General features: G+C 43.9%; 1 pseudogene; it reads left to right on the top strand.

Annotated features, from left to right (window-relative positions):
* The window catches only part of LOC119339587, a 14,327-nt pseudogene extending 7,100 nt beyond the window's left edge, over positions 1-7,227 (top strand).
* The last annotated feature ends 485 nt before the right edge of the window (positions 7,228-7,712 follow it).

Genomic DNA, 7,712 nt, shown 5'->3' with positions numbered 1-7,712 from the left:
ATTATTTTCCCATGTATGTATGTCGCGTCGTTGTCGATATAACCCCCTCCCAGATAACTTCGACATGAGGGGCGGTCGATATATATACCCCCTCTCGACCGTGATAACTTATACCACGGGAGCACCCCCTCGGCCCTCTCGCTCGACCAAAACTCTCGAGGACACCCAAACCCTAGAAAAAAAACGATGTTGGTCTCCTACCCCCTCCCGCCGCGCCCCTACCCGACAAACTCTGTCGAGGCCACCCAAATTTACCAAGTTAAAAGAGCGTTGTCGTCGAGGCCACTCCAAACCCTTGAAGCGTTGTCGAGGCCACCCCAAACCCTAGAGAAGCAGCATCGATGCCACTAATATGATTCCTTATTGTGATTATATTAGCTAGCTAGTTATACTTTTGCCACTAATATATCCACCTGTCATGTTTGAATAATAATTGCCATGTTGCAAATATTTGCAGAAACTATGGAGTACCCCCGAGACGAAGAAACGGAAGAGATGTTGGGGGACATAATCGCAAAAGGAAGTGATGTCGTTGCGTCTTTTCTCAACGACACCGATGGTCTGGAAGGACAGGGTAGTGAAGAAGAAGGTTATGATGGCTCCGGTGACCCAATGACGACTCTGGTACAAGAAGAAGCAGACCGTCATGATGGCTCCGGTGATCGAACCGAGTCCGGCCAGGTATATATATTAGTTAAGCCTGCGCTGACAAGCTAATTGATGCATTCATTGTTTTCGTATGTACACATATTAATTAAGCCTGGTCTTTCTTCTTTTCTCTAGCCCTCCGGATCGAGCACAACTTCGGTAAAGAAACGAGGCCCGAAGAAAAAGTTGCGCTCGGATGAAAGGTTTGAGATCACATCAATCACGCCCGATGGCAATCCGATTGAACCCATCCGGACAAGGGATGCATTTCGTGCTCAGTGCGGGGTTCTTGTTCGGGACAAGATCCCGATCAGTATCCAGCAATGGTTAAAGCCTAAGAAGGAAGACCGTGAGGTGTCTTATGTCTCCGATATGCAGAAAGAAGATCTGTGGACATCGCTTAAGGCAAATTTCACCCTACCACCAGAGGAGGATCCGGAGAAGCCAGTTAAAGAGCAATTGATGAAGTCTCATGCTCTTAAGAAGATGTCAAAACTATTCAGGAGGTGGAAGAATGAGCTGAACACAGAGTTTGTCGACGAAGATTTGACACCAGAATTCACCGGAAAGTATGAGAAGATCAGAGATCACTGGCCCGCATTTGTGGCCCATGAGACATCGCAAAAGAGTAAGAAGATGTGAGCGATAAACAAGATAAATGATGCGAAGAAGAAGCATCACCATCGCACGGGGTCAGGTGGCTACCTCAAAGCTATACCTTTGTGGGACAAGGCTGAGAATGACCTGATTGCTAAAGGGGTCGAACCAGAGACATTGAACTGGCCAGACCGTTGCCGGACTTGGTTCTTCGGGGTTGGCGAAACCTTGGACCCTGTAACAGGGAAGTGCCTTTGGACGGATGAGCAACTGCGAATACCCGTCAAAATACTTCAGAGTATATCGAGAAAGTGCAGCAAGGGACGTTCGTCCCAGACAGAGAGAAGGACGAGCTCACAATGGCCCTCGGGAATCCTGAGCACCCTGGACGGACACGAGGCACGCCAGGCTCCGTTCCGTGGAAGGCTGGCTTTCCGGACGTAGGGGGTTACAAAACCCAGGAGAGGAGGAAGAAAGTGGAGCATAGCCAACTGCAGGCGCTGCACGAAAGGGTACAAGGGCTAGAGGAACGAGAAGCAGATCGCAGCAAACGACCTGTCGAATCTTCCCCTGAAGCTACCCCGCCATCTCAGCGGAGAAGCAGCGTGGCTTCCACCGAGCAGACTCAGCAGCTGGAGCATGTCTTTACGGCTCCTGCTAGCTACCCCATGGATGCTATCACGGAGTCTCAACATTGCCATCTTATGAAGCGATGGATGACATTGAAAGTCAAGGCGGCTGTTGGCTCTGTTATACCTAATGAACCTGGCTCAACCTACCACGGTCAGCCGATTCCAGAAGGATATGCTAGGGTCATGGTGGATCAAATAACGGACGGATTTGAGGACCTTCAGCTTGACCACCCTACGGGTGAAGGGGAGATTTGGCTGGGTTCTTCTCTGAAGACTCCATGCCTATGGTGGAAGGAGCTCATCAACCTTCCGAACTAGACGCCTCCGCCTCCTCCTGCTCCTCCGGCTAGTCAGGGCAATCCGCCTCCTCCTCCGCCTCCTCCTCCGGCGAGTGATCAGGGCACTCAGCCTCCTTCTCCGGCGCGTGGCGGCACTCCGCCTCCTTCTCCGCGTGAGCCGGCGCGCTTGAGCAGCCATCCTCCTCCTTCTCCGTCTCGTCAACAAGGGCGGATCAAGAGACCCGCCACCGCTCCGGCTGCTCCGATGCGTCGTAGTCCTTCACCTCCGCCTCGTAATAAAGGAAAGACAGCCGCAACCGCTCCGTCTGGTCCGGCATCTAGCAGCACAGCCAGAGCCGTGAGGCAATACAAATACGACCCTTCTCTCAAGACTCCAGAGAAGTTACCATACGAGAGGACCATGGAGGAAAACACGCGGATCATGCAAGCCGAAGTGGATAACTTCTTTGAAGGGGTGAAAGCAAAGATACATCCACCTCCGGAGGAGAAGATGGATCCGGTAAAAATGAAGCGTACTCTGGCTGCCCTGTAGAAACCGCCAGAGTCTCCGGCGAAAGGCAACTATGAGCGCATTTTTACAAAGTCATTTGTGGAAGTGTCGCGGTCGGGAAGTACTATCAGTGGTCAACGACGAGCTGGGAAAAAATTTTCCCAGCTCGACGAACAAGCGAACCAATCGTTCCCCCCGCTCTAGGTGTCTAGTGATATTGTCGCTAATGTTCCGGGCAGGATGGTGCCCGGTTATAACAATCTTGAAGATTACCTGCCCGACGATGTACATTATGATTTCTTGGAGGTGGACGAACACAAATACGTGTATGGGAAGCCTCTCGTCAAAGATGAAAGATCTCTACCAACGATGATGTTCAGATTCCATGAGTGGTACATGAAAACCTGCAGAGAGTCTGAGGGGAAGAATATTTTGACGCTGAGAGTCTGAGAGGAGCATGACCTCGTTGGCCTCAAACTGTTGAATGTTCCATTTGAGGAGTTCTTCGCGTTTTTCAATCTAAAGGCCCTCGATAAATTAATGATCACTTGCTACTGCCTATAAGTACAATACTACTTCTGTCATTAAGTCTCTATATATAGGTCAGCTCTTTCATTGCATGTATTTTTAATTATCCTCACTATATTATGCAGATTGAAGATCGCCGAATTGAAGAAACAACAAATCGGTGATATTGGGTTCATTAACACAAATCTCATAGATGCATATATGGTTGAATTTCAGGCCAAAGATACCGAGGTCAAGCTGCTACAATCGTTTCTTTTAAATCAAAACAAAGCTATAATACTCTTCCCTTACGAATTCCAGTGAGTATTACTGTCTTGTGCATATTCGGTTTCCCTTATTAGTCGAGGTTATAGTAATGTAATTGATGAGTTATGCATGCGTGCGCAGCTTCCACTATATTCTCCTAGAGATTAAGCTTGAGCAAGGACTAGTAACCGTCTTAGACTCGAGACGAAAAGATCCCAAGGAGTATGAGGACATGATTGAAATTCTAGAGAAGTAAGTTAAATTGATCATTATCGCACCATATTGACAACTTTGTTCATTTCCTGATATCAAGTAATTGTTTTCTTTGTCTGCTGGCAGAGTTTGGAAAAAAATCACCTTAAAAACTTCGAGACTGCCGAAGAAGCTGCAATTTAGACACCCGAAAGTAAGTACTATAGTAGCATGTTCCACGCATCTCCTAGTGATTCAAGCGCTAGTTTCATCAATACCATTTAGCATGCTTGCTAATTATCAGTTTGATTGACCTCGATCTATTTCTTGTAAAGTGGTTGTGGCAGGAACAAGGGAATGATTACTATGGATACTACATTTGCGAGTCCATCCACCACACGACCTGTGAGCGGGGCTACTCTGACAAACAATATGAAGTGCATAAATAATAATATTCACAATTTTATTTTATTACCATCATTTGTGTTCAGTTTCATTTATTCATATATATGTATTGACCCCCTTTTTCAAATGAGATATTTTGGATGCGGGATGAACTCCTACCACCAGATCGTATGCGAGGAATTCAAGTGGAATTGGCGGCATTCTTTCTTGACCACGTGATCGCTAAAGATGGAGAATACCATGTGGACCCTGAGTTAATTTGGAATTAGGAGATTATATTGTAAGAGATAATTATAGATGGATAATTATGTAGCCAGTACGTAGCGCCGGATAGATATACGAGAACTTGTTGTTCGACCAATCTCTCAGAGAAGGAGAGGTGGTCGATATGACTTCTCTCTATATGCATATGTTCATGACGATCTTCTGTTTCCTTCATTTGCTTACTAGCTAGCGTGTCTACTCCTCTCTATATGTATAGTACGTAGCATTGACCAAGCACGGAGATAAGAGAGGACACTTCTCTCTATTAATTAGCTAGCTAACACAATATATGAAACACCTAAATTAACCCCCCAAAACCCCCTAACCCCCCCCCCTCCTTAAAAAAAACAAAAACCCCAGCACCTGAAATGCTGACGCGTGGATGCCTATTGGTCCCGGTTGGTGCCACCAACCGGGACCAAAGGGCCTCCTGCCTGGGCTCGCCGCACCGGCCACGTGGAGGCCCATCTGTCCCGGTTTATGCAAGAACCGGGACTAAAGGTATAGGGCATTAGTACCGACACTTTAGTCCCGGTTCGAAAACCGGGACTAATGGCCCTTACGAACCGGGACTATAGCTCCTTTTTCTACTAGTGAGCATAGAACATGTATAACACTCCTGCTTCATCATATTGGAGAATGCAGATGAATCTGTCTCCTAATTGCGGGCTGCGCTTTTAATTGCTGCCCCCTAGTACTTCTCTGCGATCATTCACAATTTTTTTCCAGTCATTGACTATTAAGACTTGCTCTCTTTTAGAAATCCTGAATGCGCCGATGTGCATTATATGATGTCTTGGCCGTATGCTAACCATAGAGATGAGACCTTTAGCCTCGATCCACTGAGGCACAACTATCATAGGGAGTCCCTGAAGAACATTGTAGTAACATACTTAGCAATGAAGTTTAGCTTAAAAAATAGTAAACATCTTACCATCTTTCCTAAATAGATGTGACCGTAGTTCAGTACGAACACTATTGGTCGCACGTTTTCAGTACTAAGATTTTCAAATCCAGGAAAATAATTTGTCTTCACAGTATGAAGATCCTCAAGCCATGAAATATAATGACTTATCTCCTCGCAATTTAGTTCAGCCCCAGGATAATATTAGGTCATGTCTACCAAGCGCCGGACATGTTTGCTTGAGTGAAAATATAAGTTGTCAATAGAAATTAGTTGATCTCCCGAATGGCGACGAGAATAACTATGGGAACAACGACTTAGGGAACACTCTAAGGGATCAAATCGCAATGCAAATGTGGGAAGCATACCATCCTGAATAGCCAACATGAGGGTGTGTTTTTTAATCATATATATATATATACATATATATATATATATATATATATATATATATATATATATATATATATATATATATATATAAACTTCTGTCATATTCATCATCTAATAATGTAGTGTGTGTGTTGAAATGCAGATATGTACCCAAAGGGGTCCCCAAAGTATAATCTCATGAAAGCAAGTGGAAAAAAAGCTCCACACGATGTGAAGAGGCCATCACCCAAAATTAAAAAGACACCTCCAAGAGGTATTTTAATGCTTCATCTCCACATGTAATTTCGTTCATCTATACTTGTTGCGTTAATATTTCGCATCTTGAATATTAGCTACCTCATGATAGTTTATCACAATTTGTTTTCAAATTGAATGATAGTAACTCCTCTTATCATGTTTACCATTAAGTTTGAACAATGTAAATTTGTGTTGGTGTAGTTAAAAGCCAAGAGCTCAATGGAACCCGGCTTTGGAAAAGGGTTTGGTGGTGTTACTTCAGGAGCACAACACTCCGCACCATAGGGAAAAAAATGGATGGTCAATTGAAGCTTGGAATAGGATGGAAAATTTATTTCATGAAAGATATGACCACACAAATTTTACAAAGCTACAAATTCAGGAAAAACAGAAAGATTTGAAAGCTCAGTACAGACTTCTTAAGGATGCCCGCAAACAGAGCGGTGTCAGCTGGAACTATCATACACACATGATAGATGTTGACGCACATCTTTGGCAAAACTTGATAATCGTAAGTTCTAGTGTAGTGCATTTTGTCTTTGCAAAACTTGATGACTTGTATACCTTGTTTTCGAGTAACCTAAGTTTGATAAATCATTTCTTTTATATACAGTCGTGGCCAGAAATAGCTAAGTTCCAGAATAAGCCTTTTCCCCTCTATGATAAGCTTGGTGATCTCTATGACGGTGAGTTGCTGAGTTGAATGGATTTTCATTTCCTCTCTTCTTGTTGACCTTTATAATGAATTTTTGTTGCAATGTGGCCTTTAATGATAACTTGGGTGTTCGTGCAGGACACATAGCATAAGGTAACTTCAATTTCACATCAATTGAGGTTACACAAGTTAGTGATGGTGATCCTGAAGTTGAAAGAGAGCAGACTGCCTTTTTCTTTGACCTAAATCAATATGATGATGATGTGCACATGTACGATAATCCAAGAGATGCTGCTCAAAGTGATGAGCCAAGAGATGCTACACAAAGTAATGGTCGAAGAGATGCAATTCAAAGTGATGAGCCAAGAGATGGTACAGATAGAGGTGGTGTTGCTGCTTCAAATAACAAGCATGTGAAGGAATCAAAGAAGGGTAATAAGCGTGATAATCCAATGGTGGAAGTAATGGCACAATATGTGGAGATCAAGAGGAAGCAAGCGGAGGAGGAATCTGCTCTGTTGGCCGGGTCAAAAAATGCACAAGAGTTCTCCATCAGCAAGTGCATTGCTGTTTTGCACAAGATGGAAAGCATCCGCCGCGATGAAAGAGCCGCTGCCTACAAAGTGTTCAGAAGTGTTGAGATCTGTGAGATTTTTTTCAATTATGCCGCCGAAGATGAAGATAGTGCTGATGTGTTTCTTCGGAGCGAAATGGCATAGTTGCCTCAACGTATCTAAGGTAAGCTACTTATGACTCTAGGTCAGTATATAAATTGTTTGTTGTTCCAGATTAGTAATCCTCTTATGACTCTAGGTCCTTCAGAGTTTGAAGGGATGGCCACTATACCCTCATTCAATCTTCCACAACCCATTCATTTCTAGCTGAACTGCCGTTTAAGTAAATTGTTTGCTCATCATACTTTGTTGTGAGTTTTTCTCTTCCACGAAAAATCTGTTCGGTCTGGAAGTTTCTTTATTCTGTTCAGTCTGGAAGTTTTTGTACTCTGATGTATTTTTTCTCTTCCACTATACCCTTATTTAATCTGAAAGTAGTTATGTACTCCCTTCGTCCCAAAATTCTTGTCTTAGATTTATCTAGATACAGATGTATCTAACACTAAAACATGAATAGATACATCCGCATGTAGCCAAATTTAAGACAAGAATTTTGGGACGGAGGGAGTACCTCTTGTTGTAACTCTAACAAGGCCATAGAATAATTC

The sequence above is a fragment of the Triticum dicoccoides genome, chromosome 7B, assembly GCF_002162155.2.
Source record: "Triticum dicoccoides isolate Atlit2015 ecotype Zavitan chromosome 7B, WEW_v2.0, whole genome shotgun sequence".
In the NCBI taxonomy this organism is placed as follows: Eukaryota; Viridiplantae; Streptophyta; class Magnoliopsida; order Poales; family Poaceae; genus Triticum; species Triticum dicoccoides.
This window is presented reverse-complemented; position numbering and strand designations above follow the sequence as displayed.